This window comes from Numida meleagris, chromosome 12 (genome assembly GCF_002078875.1).
Source record: "Numida meleagris isolate 19003 breed g44 Domestic line chromosome 12, NumMel1.0, whole genome shotgun sequence".
Classification (NCBI taxonomy): Eukaryota; Metazoa; Chordata; class Aves; order Galliformes; family Numididae; genus Numida; species Numida meleagris.
In genome coordinates this window covers 3,623,114-3,642,224 of record NC_034420.1, presented here as the reverse complement: position 1 = coordinate 3,642,224, position 19,111 = coordinate 3,623,114, and the positions used below count along the sequence as shown (strand labels likewise).

At 40.2% G+C, this 19,111-nt stretch overlaps 1 protein-coding gene across 3 annotated transcripts in view; it reads right to left on the bottom strand.

The window, feature by feature from the left end:
- SLIT3 (slit guidance ligand 3) overlaps nt 1-19,111 on the bottom strand; it is a 536,914-nt gene that overhangs the window by 397,788 nt on the left and 120,015 nt on the right. The window lies entirely within an intron of this gene.

Below are 19,111 nucleotides of genomic sequence, written 5' to 3'. Positions count from 1 at the left end.
TTCTTCCAGTTCTGCTATGTCTCTGATACAAAGGCAAGGCCACTCAGTGGTGTTCATTCTAATTATTTGGTATTCACCTTTTCTATTTGGACGGTACCTGTGGAGCTTTTGGAGAGGGTCCAGAGAAGGGCCACAAGGATGATCAGAGGATGGGAGCACCTCTCCTATGAAGAGATATTAAGGGAACTGGGCTCGTTTGGTCTGGAGAAGAGAAGGCTCCAGGGAGACCTGATAGCAGCGTTCCAATATTTAAAGAGAGCTTATAAACAAGAGGGAAATAAACTTTTTACATGGGAAGATTGTGATAGGATAAAGGGCAATGGGTTTAAACTAAAAGAGGGGAGATTTAGATTAGATGTCAAGGGGAAGTTTTTCACTAAGAGGGTGGTGAGGAGCTGGCACAGGCTGCCAGAACAGCTGCGGATGTGCTAGCCCTGGAGGTGTTCAAGGCGAGCTTGGATGGGGCCCTGAGCAGCCTGACCTAGTGCTTGAACTAACAGTTGGCAACCCTGCCCACGGCATGGGGGTTGGAACTACATGATCATTGAAATCTCTTCAAACCCAAGGCATTCTATGATTCCATGGTTCTATCTAGGAGTGAACATAACAACATGGAAAGAAAGCTGAACCATAATGCACGGTATAATAGTTTAAGAGATGCCAAGGGAGATCTCAGAACTGTTTCCATGTTAAAAGAACAATTGATTTTAGGGTAGGTTTATTCTCTGACAGTTGGTATGCTGATGGCCAAGTGTTTCTTAGGTTTCATCATCCCAACACATGGAGAAGAAACGCAAAAAGGGCATCACATTCATGCACTCTGTTGACTTACTGTTACCAGTTACTCTTCCCCTTTCTCTTCTCTTCTGAGAAATAAAGTTTTCATACAAGTTTCAGTTAGTCATAAAGATCAGAAAAAAAATATCCTTTTGAAGCAATCCCCTTAACACCCTAAGGCTGTATTTGAATAGTTTTTTACTCATGTAGGTAGTTTAGTTCAAAATAAATTCCTGAACAGAGTTTTCAGTTCCCAAAATTCACGTGCAGGAGTTTCACAATGTTTGCAAGAATTTGCAGTGTTTACAAGAAGTCATAAACACTGATTTAGTGTTTAAGCATAAACAGCTTCTTCTGTTCCTATTCTGTTACTTCCAATGATTACTGAGAACAGCCTTATTTCAAAAAGGATAGAAATAGCCTAATCTAAGTCATTCATTTATCATTTTCTCCTATTTTTGCTTCCTCATACTCTTTCATGAATTACCTGTAGAGAATTGAAAAAAAAATCTCACTACTGTTTTTGTTCACTCCATTAGAATTTAAATTTCAAAGATACCAAATGACAGTATCATATTCACAGTCCTCTGAACAAAGAATAGGCAGTTATTTTTGAAACTAATCATGCACAAGTGCAGAATCTCACTTAATTTAACAAGCAGCTGAGCAACAGTTCGAAACCCAGAAATGGCTTAAATTTAAGTCCCATTTTGAATGGCAAAGAGCTAGAACTTCCATGACACAAAAAATGTCACTATGCAACTTGCAGCCATGCTCCCTCCATTCTATGCTATATTTCTGAACTGGGATACCTGAAAATGTGAGTCTACCTTAGAGACCTCGAGTATGCTGCCATAACTTTTATTTTACAAAAGCGTGATTTGATTTACCTACAAAGATGAGGGCTAGAACCAAGATCCTGAAGTACATGGTAGTTTCAGTAAGAACTCTCTCAAGTAGCATAACAACAAAAAAAATGACTGTATTAACGGATGATTCTATTTGTGAAATGTAAAGGAAAATGAAGAAAAATAACAAGAATTAGTCTTCAGTTGAATTAGAAAAATACTTTCAAACAATAATAAGTCTATTGACCCGTGCTACCTATTTCCTTAAATGCAAGAGTTTGTCTCACTGACAGCCAAATTACCATTACAAGGGGACTTTCAGCTGTGACCTATTATTCATGGGTTTCTCCTAGTTAGTGTCAGTTCTTAAATTTCACTAATAACTTGTATGAAAGGAAGATTTTTCACTATGGCTGAACTGACTCCAGAATCATGGAGTCTGGAATACCTGAAAATTAATCTTCTGATTGCGTTTATGAAATTTTCTAATGATTGTAGTTGCAGAAACAAAGACAAGTGACTTCACACAAATAACACTTTATGATGTAAAAATTAGCTGTTATTCACGACACGTCTGACCTCACAATTCAGATCTGCCCTACAATTCAGAACTTTTATTTTTTAAAAAAGCAAACAGTAAATTCAAGGGGGGAGGGGGGAGGCGATAACATTAAACACAAGTTTGCTGAAGCAGTTATACACTAGAAATTGTTCTTCCCGCTCCAGTGATTTATCCAAGGGCAAGGAAGCTTATACATCAAAAACTAATGTAAATTGAACACAATCAACTAAAGTGGTTAGTTTTCATTTCATCTTGTGTGAGGTTACACAGAAAGGTCCCAATCTCCTTAATGGGACTTGGGTGCATAGCTAAGTACGCTTCCAACTAGAACTCTGGCTAGAAGCTGATATAGCAACAAAGAGCAAAGTGAATGCCTCTCACCAAAAAAACACAGAATCAGGAAGAAAAAAAGGCCCAGAGGAACTAGTTGCTAATTATAGCAAATTATACAATGAGTAACGAAAGAATGAAAAATTCACCAATAAAACAAATTTCGAAGATTCAAAGGAACCCAAAAACATATCACAGTTGAACACACCACATGTTTGTAACTGCTATCAGAAACAAACGAGCAGAGCAATTTTTGCACGCCACCTGCTCCATCCTCTCCACATTTTCATTCTGTTTGTTAGAGGATTTAGAATCTTTTCCAACTTTGAACGTCAAAAGTCACATCCAGCATCATCTCTGTTTGCTACAGAGTAGAGCTGACGATATTAAGCTGGTGAGCACTCTGATATTTCTGGTAAATGAGTAAGGAACCCGGCAATTTTCTTACTGCCACAATGTCTGTAAAAGCCCCAAACAAGAAGCAGGAGAAATCTTCCATGTCAAAAGAGATCTATTTAAATAACAGCATCTGCTGCTGACAACCAAAACAGCTTCTTATTTGTAGAACATACCTATTTTTAAGCCAAGAATATTTACTTTAGCAGGTATTATTTTACTAACTCTTTTCAACTAATTTCCTGTTTATGTATTTCATCTTTGCGAATTCAGATCTATTGAATTTGTTGCTTATCCATTCCAGATTCTCTTATTTCTTCTATTTAAAACAAGATTTCTGGTGAATCTGCATGCTGCAGTTTCTAAGGTGTGGCATGTTCCTTATCAGAAATTAGTGTAGGTAACCTGTGAAACAGAAATCAGACAAGCAGCTGTAGTTGGTATCTGCCAAAAGTAGCAGCACCCACCAATTCTGATCAGCCACCCGTTTTAGCAAATGCATTCAGGCTGAAACATCAGGACAACTTCTCCAATGCCAAGTCAGATTTCTTGACTATTTTTCTTCCCCATCTCCTTCAAAATGTGTGGAGGAGGAACAAAGCACATCCTGTCCTTAAGCAGGCTGCAGCACACTACAATACATAGCATGGGTACCACACTGCCATCCAAACAAATTCCTTTTTCACTTGTGAAAGATTTGTATGACATCAAAAAGGTGGCAGAAGTGGGAGTACAGGAAAGGAAGACACAGATCTAAGAGCTACCAAGAAGTCATCTACGCCTGACTGTTTTTCTACTCTCTATCATCAGTAAAAGTTTATGCATCTTCAGACACAAAATAATTACATTTAATCAAACACTTCTGACCTAAGGTTCTAATTATCATTGATTCACTCTGAGATGCTAAATTAGTAGTCCTGTAAAGAGGCAGTTTTTTCAATTAGAAATTGTCGATCTATAGACAAAGGTGAGGCTAACTTAGCAGTTGGAAGGAATCAGTTTTTAACTTAATTTGTACTTCAAAAGAAAAGTCTGTAGAATATTTATTCTTTTAAATTCTCAGATAGTTAATATAGGCAAATATAACAGATATATTAGTCAATATATAACAGACTGTTAAGAACAAAGAATACTAGATTATTTAGTCAACCGGATTTAAGAAAAAAAAAAAGGAAAAACATAGGTTTCCAACATCAAGTATTCAGAATATTTACATTACACAGCTCCATGTCTCCAGTCACCTCTCAGGAATAGTCATTAACTTACTGTTCTCCACTCTATCCCTGGCTGCCACTGTTTTACACTCATCTCTGCACTCCTCTGCTGGCTTTGAACACGAGCCGTTCTTCTGCACAACTGTAAGCATTTGTTTAACACTTAATAGGACAAGATAATTTATCCCCACTGCTCAGCTGGCACAGGCAGAGGAAAGATTTTCATTGCCTATAAGCACTTGCAGAAATATTTTTATTTTATACAATTTGTATAGTTTCACTGGAATACTTACATTCTAATTTCAGCACAAATAAAATGGGTTGGCTATTAAAAAAAATAGGCACGTATGCTAGAACACAGAATGTGAGAGTCACTACCTACCATAGACAAAACTGGTTCTTATCCGTCCCTCTGATACTTTGGCAAACAAGAGAGAAGGTAAAGAAGTAGGCTTTCAAGTCTGTCTGCTCTTGGGGGATAAAGAAAAAACAAAGAGCGGTGTGCCCTTTTCTATTTAAAGATTGACTGAAATCCTTCTACATCTCAACTTCACTGATAGCATAAATCCATCCTGAGGTAAAGCTGATGAGCAGCCCTCTGACTATAATGACTAAGCATAATAGAATTTTCAGCTCATCTCCTTTTAAGGCTTATATTTTACTTTTCTCTCCCCATTATGTTTTTTTTTTTTTTGCAGCACACTAATAGTTTATTCTATCAGTGCAGTCTGCATCTAAAACCGCACTGCTTTCCAATGTAGTCTTCTGTTGCAGTTACAACAAAAAAAAATTATTTGAAAAGAAGTCAGACTAAGGAAGTAATATCCTATATAGAATCGGTTCAACACAGACCTATATATGTTCTGTATAATTAATATATTATACATGTATGAAGGAAAACGGTAAGGCCACAGACTGCTTAAAAATTAAGCAGTGAAAACAAAAGATGCACACTCCCCAAAAGCCATGGGTGAGATACTACGGGAACTAACGTCACCGTGAGACCACTGTATGCTGCCTGCAAAAGTTCAAAATACTATGGTCTGTATGGTGTGGATGCAAGCGTAACATGTTTGACTCAAAAAGCAAGCCCAACCTGAAATAGTGTAGCTCTATACCTGAAACAGCATATCTATATATTAATATTGAAAGCATGACTGTAAAATCTCCTGTTTTCAACTAGGCGTGCTTTTTTCTTACATTATTAAACATATGTTCTATTGTACTTGTACTGTATGCACTGCAAGAAATGTACTAAGATAAATATGAATTGATTTTCAAAGCATAAAATCTTTCAAATAGATCAACATAAGAGGTAGTAGGTTACATCAATAAAATCAAACTGAGACTTAATAGACACACTGGACTAACTCCCACCACTCAGTCAACAATCTTATTAAAAATGTATTGCAAATGTTTCTTACATAAAGCAGATCATTTTATGGGATTAAATATTATTCTATTCAGTTCTTTGCAAATGTTTGTTATCATTACAAGTTTCCTGCTTCTCTGAAAACAAGAGTAAATCCTTAAGTACTTCTCACTACAAGATTTAAGTAATGCTCTACACATCAAAGATAAACACAAATTTATCCCACTGATAATTCCTACCTGGAATAATCCAGTCCGCTTCTCTCTCTATCCCAAATGTCACTCAGTCTTTAATTCACATGAATATTTTCTATGTTCAGTTTGTGTCTTGCTATAAAAGCTGCAGACTTTTCTTATTTCAACATTCACAGCCCTCATTCTGGGGAGAGTTAATCTCCGGAGAGAAACCTCTGCCTTGGATTTCATGGGCAGAGCTTAGAGTCATCTGAGTGCTAAGTTCTCCTGCTCTTGTCTGTCAAATTCTTACCATTGGCTCTCCCCATGCACTGGCTGCACTTGGCTGGAGCTTGGATTTGCCAACCTGAGCTGTTCTGCTGCAGTGACAAGGCAGAAACCACGGACAGCAACTCAGACAACTGTGCCTGAAAGAATAAGGTGCAGAACAAGAAACAGCAAACAAACCAGTCCCAGGAAAAATCTAGAAAAGGTTAAAACAATTAACGGTATGAAATATCTACCTAGTGCATCCTATTTAAAGAACACTCAACTCCCTGGCTAACAAGCTGTGCAGCACTGTAGAAGAACATTATGGTGCAAACCACAACCACTGTCACTATTACTTGGGTCTCCACGCTCATTCCGCTGTGCTGAGATCAGTTCTGTTCCTCTTATCTCAAAACAGAAGGTGACTCTAGTCTCTTTCAAAATTTGAAGTTCCTTCTGTGACTGTTGGTTTGTGGCTTGGTGGTTTCTCTCTTGGGGTGGCATGGAGGTGGGTGGAATGTTTTTCTTTTCATCTTCACTGTTTATGTGTTTCCTTAAAGCCATACATGCAAAAAGATTCCCAAGGTTTGCAGCAGGTACTATTGAAAATTAATTATCTTTAGCACATTATACGTGGAAGTAGATAATGAAATGCAACAACATGCTTTACATATTTCCAGAAATGCAGACTAGAAATTCAGATTATTTGGAATGAATGCACCATAAGAATGAAGGGTTTGCATGACGAGTCTCTAATAGACAGACAACAAGCCTGCTGAGAAGACAGCCTAGGAAGTGCTGCATGACACAACTACAGTTACACCAAGGTAGCTATGCTGAAGTAAGACTGTGTTTAAGCAGAAGCAGATTTTTCTTGTTTTTAAGTGGTACACTCTGTTTTCCACAGGTCTAGTTCTGAGCCCAGCAGGCAGTTTCATTAAAGTTGCAATTTATAGCCCATCTCCCTCTGTGAACCACAGTCTCTCCTTCTGATTCTCTTTTTTCAACTTGTCATTGGTTTCAAGCCACGTTCTTTCATATCAAATAGTTCCTGAAGCACACCTCTCCCTCCAGCAGCTGAATTTCAGTAATCTCATTTCTTTGAAGACGTTAATCTAGAATTTCAGTCTCACCATAAAAAGGCAGCCAATAGTTAAAACATGCATACTTTGCTGTTAGAAAAACATGATCTGATCCCAGATAACACAAGCCTTGCCCATCAGGATTTAAGACAATTCTTTAAGAAACATTTGCTAGAACATCAGCTTCTACACATCCAGTATGTTTGTTGCCAGAAGACAGACCACACAGATTACAAAATGCAATTGGACAGAGTTTAATAACTGCTACATTTTGACAGAGACAATAACTTACCGTATTAATGCACTTGCTTTATGAATTGCCTTGTGCTACTAAACTCTTGCCAAAGACACGTCTGCTGCATATATTGTCTCATTCCTCCTAAATACCTCCAGGGATCCCGAGAATCAAGTCATCTTCAAAACATGCACATGAGTATTTTACATATGGAGATCTTCAAAGACATAAGATTTCCTACCATATTCTTTTGCACAACTTCCAGCAGTTGTGCATTTCCTTTTCTCATCTGAGTTGATGACAGGGTATGTTACCAGTTTTTCCAGGCACAGAAATACCCTAAAAACCTCCCTTGTGCTATTCACCCTGCTATCAGGGACCTAACTCTTCTTCCAACATGAGATCAAAATAGTTCACATGCAGTATTACATGAAAACAAGATAATTAAAAACATACTTCAAAATCACTCTGTGTGCCAATCACCATGGTATTCATACATTTAAATTATAAATCTCTTGCACACATATGAGTATTTTTATGCTTTCATCTTAAGAATGCAGAAAACTTGAAGCTATTACTATATATTTCCAGGAGGCTCTGTTAGCTCCGCACCACTTGAAGGTCGCCCTGCAGTTTCTACCTCTTCTTCCCTCACCTCTCAAACACTTGCCAGAAGCACCAGAATGTTTTGTCACTGATTGTTCAGGAGCTTACTCTTCACTGCAGCACAGCACTGTCTTATCCTCTGACTGCCGAATCATGTGGCTACAGGTTCTTGTGGTGACCTCTTAATCTCTCCACTAAGATGTTAAGATACCTTCTGAAACATCTTTCAGATCCTGCTGCATACCTGTCTATGCAAGCACGGTCCACGTTGGAGAACAATGCTGTCAATACAGATCTGCATATTGTGCTTAGCGATGTTGTTTACCCTTCAGGAATAATACATGCCCAAATCCAAGTAAGGATGAGTCTCCAAATCAGGGACTCAGCAGCTGTTGGCCATCAGAAAATACTTATTAGTTTAAACAAAAAAAAAAATTGGGAAATAGATGTTTCTCAAGAGAAAACACATATGAATCTCAGCCACTAACAAACCTGCCCTGGCTGCATTAGTACTACACTGCTGTTTACTTCATCCTAACCCTGCACAAACATTAAATGAAAATCAACACAGATTCAGTCAGGATATTTTTTATATACTACTTACACTTTCACAGGTTTGTTTCCTTTAAGCAATGCAAGTGCAACAGTATTACACTGCATAAACTTTTCAAGTGCATCCTCTAGCACAGTGCTTCCTACTTCACTAGAGCTCTCAGCGGCTCGGTGCTCTCTTCTTTAACAGTAGGGCTGAGGCAAACAAACTCAGAGCTTCTGCAGCAAATATCAAACTCGGCGTTTTGAGCTGTTTATGATACTGCTGCTCCTCACTGTTCTGTGCAGAGGGGGGTGGATTGACAACAGTATGCACGAAAGCTCCAAGATTTAGACAATGTTTTGCATGGAAGTCTGCAAACATCTGCTAATTCACAGTATTACTCCTGAAATGTTAAACAGTGAGTGCTCTGCAATTACTAAAAGAATAGGCTGGAGAGATTAATTCATACAATCAGATTAGTACAACAGAACAACTACTGAATTGCAAGGACTCGCTGCGAGGTTATGTTTTCTATAACTTTCACATCAGTAAAGCACATGGAACTGTATTTACCAAAATAGGAAAGCTGAAATGTGTATGGAAATGAAAAATCAAAGATCCACTGGAAATGTCATTAGTATTGTGAGGGGAAGGAGTCAGAAATAAATAAAAAGGAGTCCAGTCAAAAGCAAATAAGTCCCAGCACTATGGAAGGCCCACTGCTCAGCTCCTAGGAAGCAGCCAGGTGACTGCCCTTTCAGTGGCAGGTCAGGCTTCGTCAGTGTCATCATTTCAGCTGCCCTTGCCCTGCCATGATGGCAGAAGTTGTCACATCCTGCCCGTACTTGAACAGGATCAAGATTGTGCGACTTAAGAGTTAGCCCACGAAAAAAGGCGTTTTTCATTTCTTGAATTTATTTCTTACTCCAGACAGTTCCACCTGGTTGCCACGCTGAGGAACAAGTCCCATTATCAGATACTGGCATCTCGGTCAGCACGGTGCCACTAAGACCAAGCACGTAACACGCCAGGCTCACTGGTATCGAGGGCAGCAGGAAATGGTCACTCAGTCTCACGTCTCAGACCGCAAGGAATGCCCGTCAGGCTGCAGCTCCACACCCCTGGGGACAGCTTAACAGAGAGCACCCACCCATCTTTCTTCGGGGGAGTGACCCAGAAAGGGCCTAACTCGGACTGTGGGCTCTGACGGTGAAACAAGCCGGTGCAATTGATCTAACCTACAGCCTCTTGCCAGAGTAATTCAGAAGCACCAGAGAAATGGGGTGAGGGCTAAATGGATGGCTTTGACTGTGGCAAGGACCTGGCCACAGCCACCACCTTCCTGCCTAAGTGACACAGCCTCGCTCCACCCGTGCCTCTGCAGAAGAGCTGTGCCAAGGCACACAGCCCTGTGGTTTGAGAAGCAACCGCAGAAGAGTAAAACAAAACGCCTCTGTTTACTTAACTAATGTGAATGAATAAAGAGGTTTGACTTGGAAAACTTCTGCTTGAGTGCACTCACAAATCACACCCACAGCAGGTCTGACCAATATAGCTGGTATTTACCACAGCTTGCTTCACACCGGGAAAAAAATAATTAAAAAAAAAACTCAACCAGGCATTTTAGTGTACTGGGAGTAGATTTCAGGTTTGCTTTAACCTACAATTATAACCAGTGTCCTTGCAAAATACCCTTTGATATTTATCAAAAATTAAACGTTAACATACTTTCCCCTATCTTCTCAATACACCACATCGTTTCTTTCACTTCACAACTCAGAACAAAAACAATCTGAATCTGAACTGGAATCACACATAAAACATCCCCTTGCTGTAGGTAAATCTTATACATCAAGAGTCAAAGCAGATTCATGAGAGAATTCTTTTAATCTGAAGAAAAAGCAGCTGAGTAGAGACCGATTTTTCATATTTTCTACATCTTCAGTATTGAAATACAACTTATTCCAGTCCACCTCTGTCCCCACACATTGTTTGGGATGTGTAGACACGCAGCATTAAAACGATGGCACGCTTGATATCAAAAAAGGAATGTGACAAAAGCAAAAACCAAAGTATGGCAGCAATTTGATAGCCCAGCAGTGTTTTGCCCTCCTGAACCCTGGCAACAACCCAGAGGATTTGCACTCCGCTGCTAATCACAAGTCTGGCTGCGGCCATTTCCCATAACATTGCTGAAATTCTCCAGAACTTGCCCTCTCAGCTCCGCTAGCCAAGCCATACTGAAACTATTTGCTGTGTCCTTGGGCTGTCACTCACAGCTGCCGTGCCCCAGCCTCCTGGCCAGCCCGCAGCCCTCCCACACCTCCCACTGACCCACAACGAGAGGTAAACGCTCCCTCGGGGAAGCAGCTCCTTCTGCAGAGCTGCTTTTTGCACAGCAGAAGCAGCAGGTGCTCCTTCCTGACGCACTTTAAAAGGAAATCATACACTTAATATCAATGCTTAAATTACAAAATATACTCTTGGTTCACACGCAAATAATAATTTGCAATCTCTTTCTCAAGTTAACGGACCAAAGGCCGCTTCCATGCGGCGTGCTGGCTGCTCCTGGCTCACCCACCACACAGTCTCTTTGGCAGTGCACAGTGACAGCTTTGGGTGGTCTGATTCTCCCCTGTTGTATCAGGAAACATGGCTAAGACAATCCAGCTTCTGATCTGACCATTAGTTTCTACTACAGTTTAAGAAGTGGACAGAATTAGTAGTTTTGAAGAAAATTACCATGAAATTTAATGTTGCTTAGATCACTCATTCAGGGTTGACCAGTTCCCAGCATTTAACCAATAGTTTCCCCAGCTTCCAAGGCATGACACAGCCAAACCCTCTGCTTCTTGCCTATAGAGAGTATTTAGTACTGTTTAAAATTAAGATTTACAACTGATGGAAAACGCTGTACTTCAAGAGCAGGAATGATACAAATTTAGCCTTCTTAAGACTTACTTATTTTCCAAAAATTTAAGACAATTCAAAAAGCATTCATTAAAAACTCGCAGCATCTTAACAGCTGGCTGTTTATGTTGGCTACAATGATCCTAAAGTGAATGGTAACATTACTGTAATGTTTTACTGAAAACCACAGTAGTGTGATATATATGCCTTTTAAAGAGCAACTCTGTGTCAGCACAGCATGTAATATCAGTGATAGAAACTACCGCTAAGAGCCAGGAAAATATTCACACCTGTGAAGCCAAAGATGTCTGAGTACTTAAAAATAAATAAGTAAATAAAAATGACCAACTCTTAGCACCAGCACTACCCAACTCTAAGATAATCCACAGGCAGTGCTCAATTAAAAACGTCCCCCAGTCCTTCTAAACACAAGCAGTTCACATGGAGCACTTGCTTCAGCAGCTAAAGGTCCTATCAGAACACCGAGTCTTCCTTATAACATTCAAAATTCTCTGTCCTTCTCTACTCCTGCTAATTTTTACTGGCCAACATGACTTGAAAAATGTGTCTGAGCTGCTCAGCTGTCACCGGTAGTTTCTGAAGAAATAGATTTTCCACTTAAGATTTGTGCTATCACAAGCTGTGATGTAGTGCAGTTAGAAATGCTGAGCAGAACAATGTGCAGATTTACAGCAGATGGACTGTGCAGACACCTAAATCAAATTCAGCGCAAGGACAGGTAATCTAATATGCAAATAGAGATGTGCATCTGCAAAACAGGAACATTAAGATCAAGTTGCTACTCATATCTATTGATATTTACAACATGGACTCCGTCTGGGCTGTGCAAAACAACAATATAAGAATTTCTTTATTGTCTTGGCTTTTTTTTTTTTTTTTGCTTCAAGTCTCTTTGTTAAACTTTCCGAACTGTGTTACCACTGAGTGCTATTTTTGACTTCAGGTGGTTAAGAAATACATTCTTTCATATTAGTTGACAGCGTGACCTGCAAGCATGGGGCTGCAGTAAATCAGCAGGCGTGATCCAGACCAGCAACCACACCAACCCACACGACAGGGAGCTGCTACACAGAAATCCAGCAGAGCTGGCTCCTGCTGGTTATTAGATAGCTTGAATATTGGAATAAAACCTGCGCCAGAAGATCCTCCTGCAACTGTCGCTCCCAGGCTGCCAGACAGCACAGGGATCACTCAGCCTCCCACTCTTCCCTGCTCTCATATTTTTATGGCTAGGCACCACAAGCGAAATAAAAGCAGCCAATTAGTCTGTACCTGCATAAAATCACGAGGGGAAAACCAAAAAACAACTTCAATTCCCAGAAGTAGTCTCTAAGCACTTTTTTATTAAGTGATGATAGTCTACAACATACTAAAAATATATTTCCCATCTTTTTATTCACGCACTGAAAAACTCTGGGGATAACTCAAAAGAAATAAAGGCAACGCACCTCAAAGGTAGCTTCTGCATTTTCCCTTCAGAATTATAAAACATATCACCTTGTGAATCACACTGACCCTGCAATGCAGGTAAATGACCTCCTTCCTCAGCACACTCACTCATACTGAAATGTGGTGTTTTCAGCAAGGATCAGAGCTCCGTAATTAAAACTGGGATGCAGATTCATGAAAAGAGTTGCCTGACAAGAAATAAGGACTCAAAGTTAAAACACCTTTAAAGTAACCAAGTAACCAATAATTTAAGAATTAAATAAAGGTAACCGTTATCTGAAAATATTTAATATAAAATTAACATTGAATGGTTATGCTTATTTTAGAAACTTGAGTCATTTTCAATAGTTAGTAGTTCACATAAGGAAAAAAAAAAAGAGAGTTCTCTGACTTCTAACTCATGTTAGAAGTTTAGCATTAAATTCTGTAACAGGGAGACACAAAAAGAAAGTAAAAATTCTCTAAATAACATTTGAACTGGCCTACTCAATTTTAATTTTAATTTTTTTTTTAAGGCACTTTGCACATACGCCCTGAAGAAAAACAGAGTAACAAAGCTTTCAATCAACTAACTTGAACAACAGCCACTTTTCTGTGCTGGGAAGAAACTCACAAATTCATGCTTCTAATATTTTTATTTTCTTTTTTTTGTTGTTGTTAAAAACAAAACAAAAACAGACCAAAAAAAAAAGAAAGAAAAAAAACCCCAACACCAGTAACAGAGTTATCAACACTGTTCTTCTATAACAGAATCACTAAATCCAACAGCCACTGTGAAGAACACCAAGAAAACCAGCTCTATGCCAGCTGAAAGCAGGACAGCCAGGAAAGCTCACTGCATGGCCTGGGAGCCAGCTTGCAGCCACCAGCACTGCAGAACAGGCCATAGCACATCACTGCAGATGACATCTTTGTGGGGATCTCATGATTTATCCTCCTGTACAAGGCAGGAAAACTTGGATCACCCAGAGGAAAAGAAGAAAACGCAACTGGAAGCGTCTGTCCCCATAGGAACCTCTGAGCCAATCCCTCTCTGAAAGGGCTCCAAGAACAGAATCTTCTGTGGCAAGGAAGACATTTTTATTTCATTTTCTAGGACCAACCAGGAAGCACCTACATGCATATGTTACATAATAATCCTAGCACAGCCTACCAGGCAGGTCATTCCATTCTTATGAGGTGGTTTCAAGCTGAGCAGAATTAGGTTGCGTTTGGGAAACGCATGCAGCTATCAAGTTTTTCCCTACAGGGAGATGTTACAATGTAGAATGTACAAACAGTCCACATCAAGGTACATCTACCTCTGAAAATGATATTAAAATAAACCTGACGAGCAGATCTGAACAGCACAATTTGAGGCAGAAGACAGCTAAAAATGAATTTCTTTACCAAGAGTTCTTCTAACTTCGTTAACTTTCAGATTTTGTGGGAGTTGAGAATCCTCAGCTCACACTCACACAAGATGCTGGTTATGAGCACAATCTTGCACCTCTTAGGCACAGTATCTTCCAGTACCCACCGAAATCCTCTCTACTACATTCAATCTTTAATATGGAATAGTAAAAAAAAAAAAAAAAGAGAGAGAAAAGGAAAAAAATGCACAATCTAATATCCCATCCACAACAACTGTCAATTCCCAAACCAGCTAAACATTTCCAAAATGTAAAACTACATATGGCATGTAATATACATTGGTTGCTCTGAAAGTAATGCCTCCTATGTATTTCCATGGAAACTGAAACAGATACAAAGAACACAATAACTATTTTTTAACACAGTCACCACCAGCAGCCGTGCATTTTCACCAGCAATTAACAAGAGTCCGCGTGCTCCGCTTGTAAACATCTGCACCAGCAGAGGTGACCGGCTGTTGCCACTGCTGAAACGCACCACCAGCATCTCACTGTGCTCACATCCACTGTTGGGTTTCTACAAATGTTCAGCAAACGTTGATGAATGTCAGTGGGTGTCATTTTTTCTACATGGAAGAATGCAATTCCATCCCTTTGCTTCATACGCGCTCCCATCTCAGACGTTGTTTTGTCAGCCCGCCCCTGTCCTGCCATCTGTCTCACGGCAACATGTAATGGAAAATTGGAGGGAAGGTTCAGCCTCTACTACCACCCCACCAACAACCACCTCTGATGTCATGGGCCAACAAGATAAAATAGGAGGCATTACTTTCAGAGCAGTCCTTGTATGAACCCACATGATAGCTCAGGTGATAGAGGATCTGTGGAGGTCACCTGGTTCAACTTCCCACTCACAGCACAGCCAGTTTCCAAGCCAGACAAGGTTACTAACAGGAAGAAATCCGGAACAGTCTGTCTACAGGAAAAGGGACAAATGATCTTGACATCATAATACTAAATAAGAAATCTTAAAAAAAAAAAATCAGATGTCAGTTGGAAAAAATAACAACCCAGTAATGGCTGATGCAAGACAAGCCATGACCTCTATGTCTACAACTAATCCCCACTCAGTCTGCACAGGTGAAACCAGCTGAAATGGGTGAAAGTTTCTCTGACAAGTCTGACAAACATCTGTTGACTAATTCAAACCATGCAGTTTAATGTTACACAACAGTGTCACTGGCTTCCCAACTCCACAGAAACTCAGTGTAAACACCAGTATCTTTAGCATCCCTAGCTCTTCTTCCGCATTTAATCTTCACTGGTAATCGAAGAACCTTGTTTTAGGTATGAGTATCTGAAACTTCAACTACAATGTACAAGTTAAAAAGCAACCTCATGGTTATTTATTTTTAACCCTGAAGTCTGACATCAGTCTCAAAGCCTGTTGCACATCACTGCTATACACAGACCAATCTAGTGATGGATTCTTGGTACACGCACTTATTTCAAAGCACACAGAAATGGGATCCTTTCATTTAGCAGGAGCCACCGTAAGTTGCTGCTGCGAGGGAGTGAGGTAAGTCCTCACTTCAAAAAGGCAGTAATGCCATTTGGAAAAAAGAGTAATAAGCAGCGAAGAAAAATAATTCCAGTCAAGCAACTGAAATACCACTTTTGAAGATAAAATGTGGAAATTTTGAGGCTAAGAAAAAGAAATATCGATTGTTTTCTTCTCAAGTTCACTACCAACTGGGGCAAGTGGCATGCTGCATTTGCCAGGCTTATGAGAAATCTGTTTGCTGTCATGTGACGAAAAAACTCACCATTATTGCTGTGATCCCTTCGGAGCTTGTAATTACTGATGAATATAAAGTAAACTAAATCAAAACCAAGCAGACTAACTGTGCAATGTTAGTCTAATCCGATCTCATTACATGAATGACTAATAGAAATGGAAATACAGTACCAAGCACTTCCCATAACGTAGCTAATAGAAGGAACAAAATAAAACATGCATGGAGCTTCAGTAGATAATTTGTTGTGTTAGTCACTGGCTACTGCAGCACTATTCTTATTCAGGTGAGGACCTGCCATCACGTCAATAAACCTAGTAAAATGCATAGCTAGATTTACATGTTTTACAGTAGCCAAACATAACACTGCTATTTCAACTTTTGGCAGCAATAAAAACACATACTACAGCAGAAGAAATATCAGGCCTCTAGAGTAAAGGCAGTCAAGTCAAGCAAAGTACCTCCTACCCACCAACAAGTATGCAGAACTAAAACAATTAAGAATCAGACACTAGAACAGCTGTCAATTCTGGAGAAAACGCTCCAGCAACTAACAGAAACTAAGCACAATAATATGCCAGATCTGCTCCCAATAACTGAATGGAAAGTATGGGATTAATCAACCAATAATTGGCAAAGCACGGAATATGAAAGTGTGAGTATAAATGAATCCAGGAAAAAAGCACAACTCTCACCCCTAGATATGTTTACTAGTTGTATGTATGCTAAATGTAGAAAAATCAGTTTGAGTCTGGGAGACTGATAATGTTCCAGTGCACTCAGCAGCCCCTCCGCATTTCCAGAAGTACAGAAAACATGTTGCAGCAGGACTGGCACAGCGATATTATCAGAACTAACACAGGAAGCCATTTGCTTTACATGATGGTGTGATAGGATGCAAGATTATTTTCTTCACATAAGAAACTAACTGTAAAAGGATAAAATTTGTTTGCCATCATATTGATTGACTTGCTTTCCAACATCTTCCACACACAGAGTTCAGTAACTATCATGGCATCTTGCACATAAGCCACTCAAAACACAAAGCTTAACATGCCTGCACACAACAATAAGGCTTAAGTAATCTCATACCAGCTGGTTCCTGAAAAAATACTTTAATGGATGTGTCCTTATTAACAGCCTATCAGCACGATAGTCACTATCTATCATGCTTGAAAGGCCATGGCAGTCTGGTGAAGTTCCCACCAACTGGAAAAGGGGAAACATAACCCCCATTTTCAAGAAGGGAAGAAAATAAGATCCAGGGAACTACAGGCTGGTCAGTCTCACCTCTGTGCCTGGCAAGGTCGTGGAGCAGATCCTCCTGAAGGCCCCACCAAGGCACATGGAAAATAAAGATGAGGTGGTTGGTGGTAACCAACATGGATTCACCAAGGGCAAGTCACACCTGACAAACTTGTTGGCCTTTTATGATGGAGTTACAGTGTCAGTGGATAAAGGAAGAGCAACTGACATCTACCTGTCCCGCACAATATCCTGGTTGCCAAATTGGAGAAAAATTGATTTGATGGGTAAACTGCTCGCTGGATAAGGAATTAGCTGGATGGTCACACTCAGAGAGTTGTAGTCAGCAGCTCAACATCCAAGTGGAGACTGGTGACGAGTGGTATTCCTCAGGGATTGGTGCTATTTAACATCTTAGTAGGCAACACAGTCATTGGGATCGAGTGCACCCTCAGCAAGCTGAGTGGTGCTGCTGACATGCTAGAGCGAAGGGATGCCATCCAGGGTGACCTGGACAGGCTTGAGAGGTGGGTCCATGCCAACCTCATGAAATTCAACACAGCCAAGTGCAAAGTCCGGCACCTGGGTCAGGGCACTTGAGAGCAGCCCTAAGGAGAAGGATTTGAGGATGCTGGTCAACTAAAGACTCAACATGAGCCAGCAACATGTGCATGCAGCCCAGAAGGACAACCGTATCCTGGGTTACATCAAGACAAGTATGACCAGCAGGTCGAGGGAGGTGATTCTGCCCTTCTACTCTGCTCTCGTGAGACTCCACCTGGAGTACTGCATCCAGTTCCGGGGCCCCCAACATAAGTGGGTCCAAAGGCAGGCCACAATAAGAGAGCTTAAGCACCACCCCTACAGAGACAGGCTGAGGGATTTGGGTCTTTTCAGCCTGGAGAAGAGAAGGCTCTCAGGAGACCTTATAGCGGCCTTCCACTACCTGAAAGGGGCCTACAGGAAAGCTGGGAAGGGACTTTTGATACAGGCATGTAGAGACAGGGTGAGGGGAAATGTCTTTAAACTGCATGAGGGTGGGTTTAGACTGGATATTAGGAAGAAATTATTTACTGTGAGGGTGGTGAGACGCTGGAACTGGCTGTCCAGAGGTTGTGAATGCCCCCTCCCTGGAGGCATTCCAGGCCAGGCTGGATAGGGATTTCAGTAACCTAGTCTAGTGGGAGGCATCTCTTCCTATAGCAGGGGGGCTGGAACTGGATGATCTTAAAGGTCCCTTCCAACCCATACAATTCTATGATTCTATGAAGTTTAACAGAGCAAAGCAAAAGACAAGTATTTAATTCCAAATATGCTTCATTCAATTCCTGAATAGTATTTGCATTTTTATTGCAGGAAATCTCAAACTTCAACAGTGAAATTACTGTATATTTGAATTATCCCTTTAAGCTCCAAAGCATTATGTAAGAAGAAACATGCTAAAACCAGCTCTTGGAATCTTTTAACACACTGTCATGAGCCTCCGTTTTCAGTTTGTTACACAGAGCTAAGAAATAAGAGCTGCTCAAAGGCACACCCTGTATCACATCCTCCTCTTAGTCATAAGACTAAGAAGATAATAAACCTCCCTTGCTGATCTATTTCTGTAACAGTGTAACATTTCATGACTTGCAAGAATAGCAAAAAAAAAAAAGAAATAAAATTTAAATAACTCGTGCAAGTTTACAATGCAGGCTGCACTGATGACATGAAACCACCTCAGTTTAGATGAAATCCCTCCAGATCAGCCCCAAGTTGACCCTTTTGAAAGGCAGGGTCACACAGACACATGCTTCAGGCTGAAGTCCCACCACTTCTCTCAGCTGAAGGAGATTTGAATTAGAATGAAATCCTGGATCACTCATGATTGTATTTCAGTAGGAACCATCATGCATTTACGTGTTATAGCAGTATTCATTTTGCTGACCTCTTTGTGTC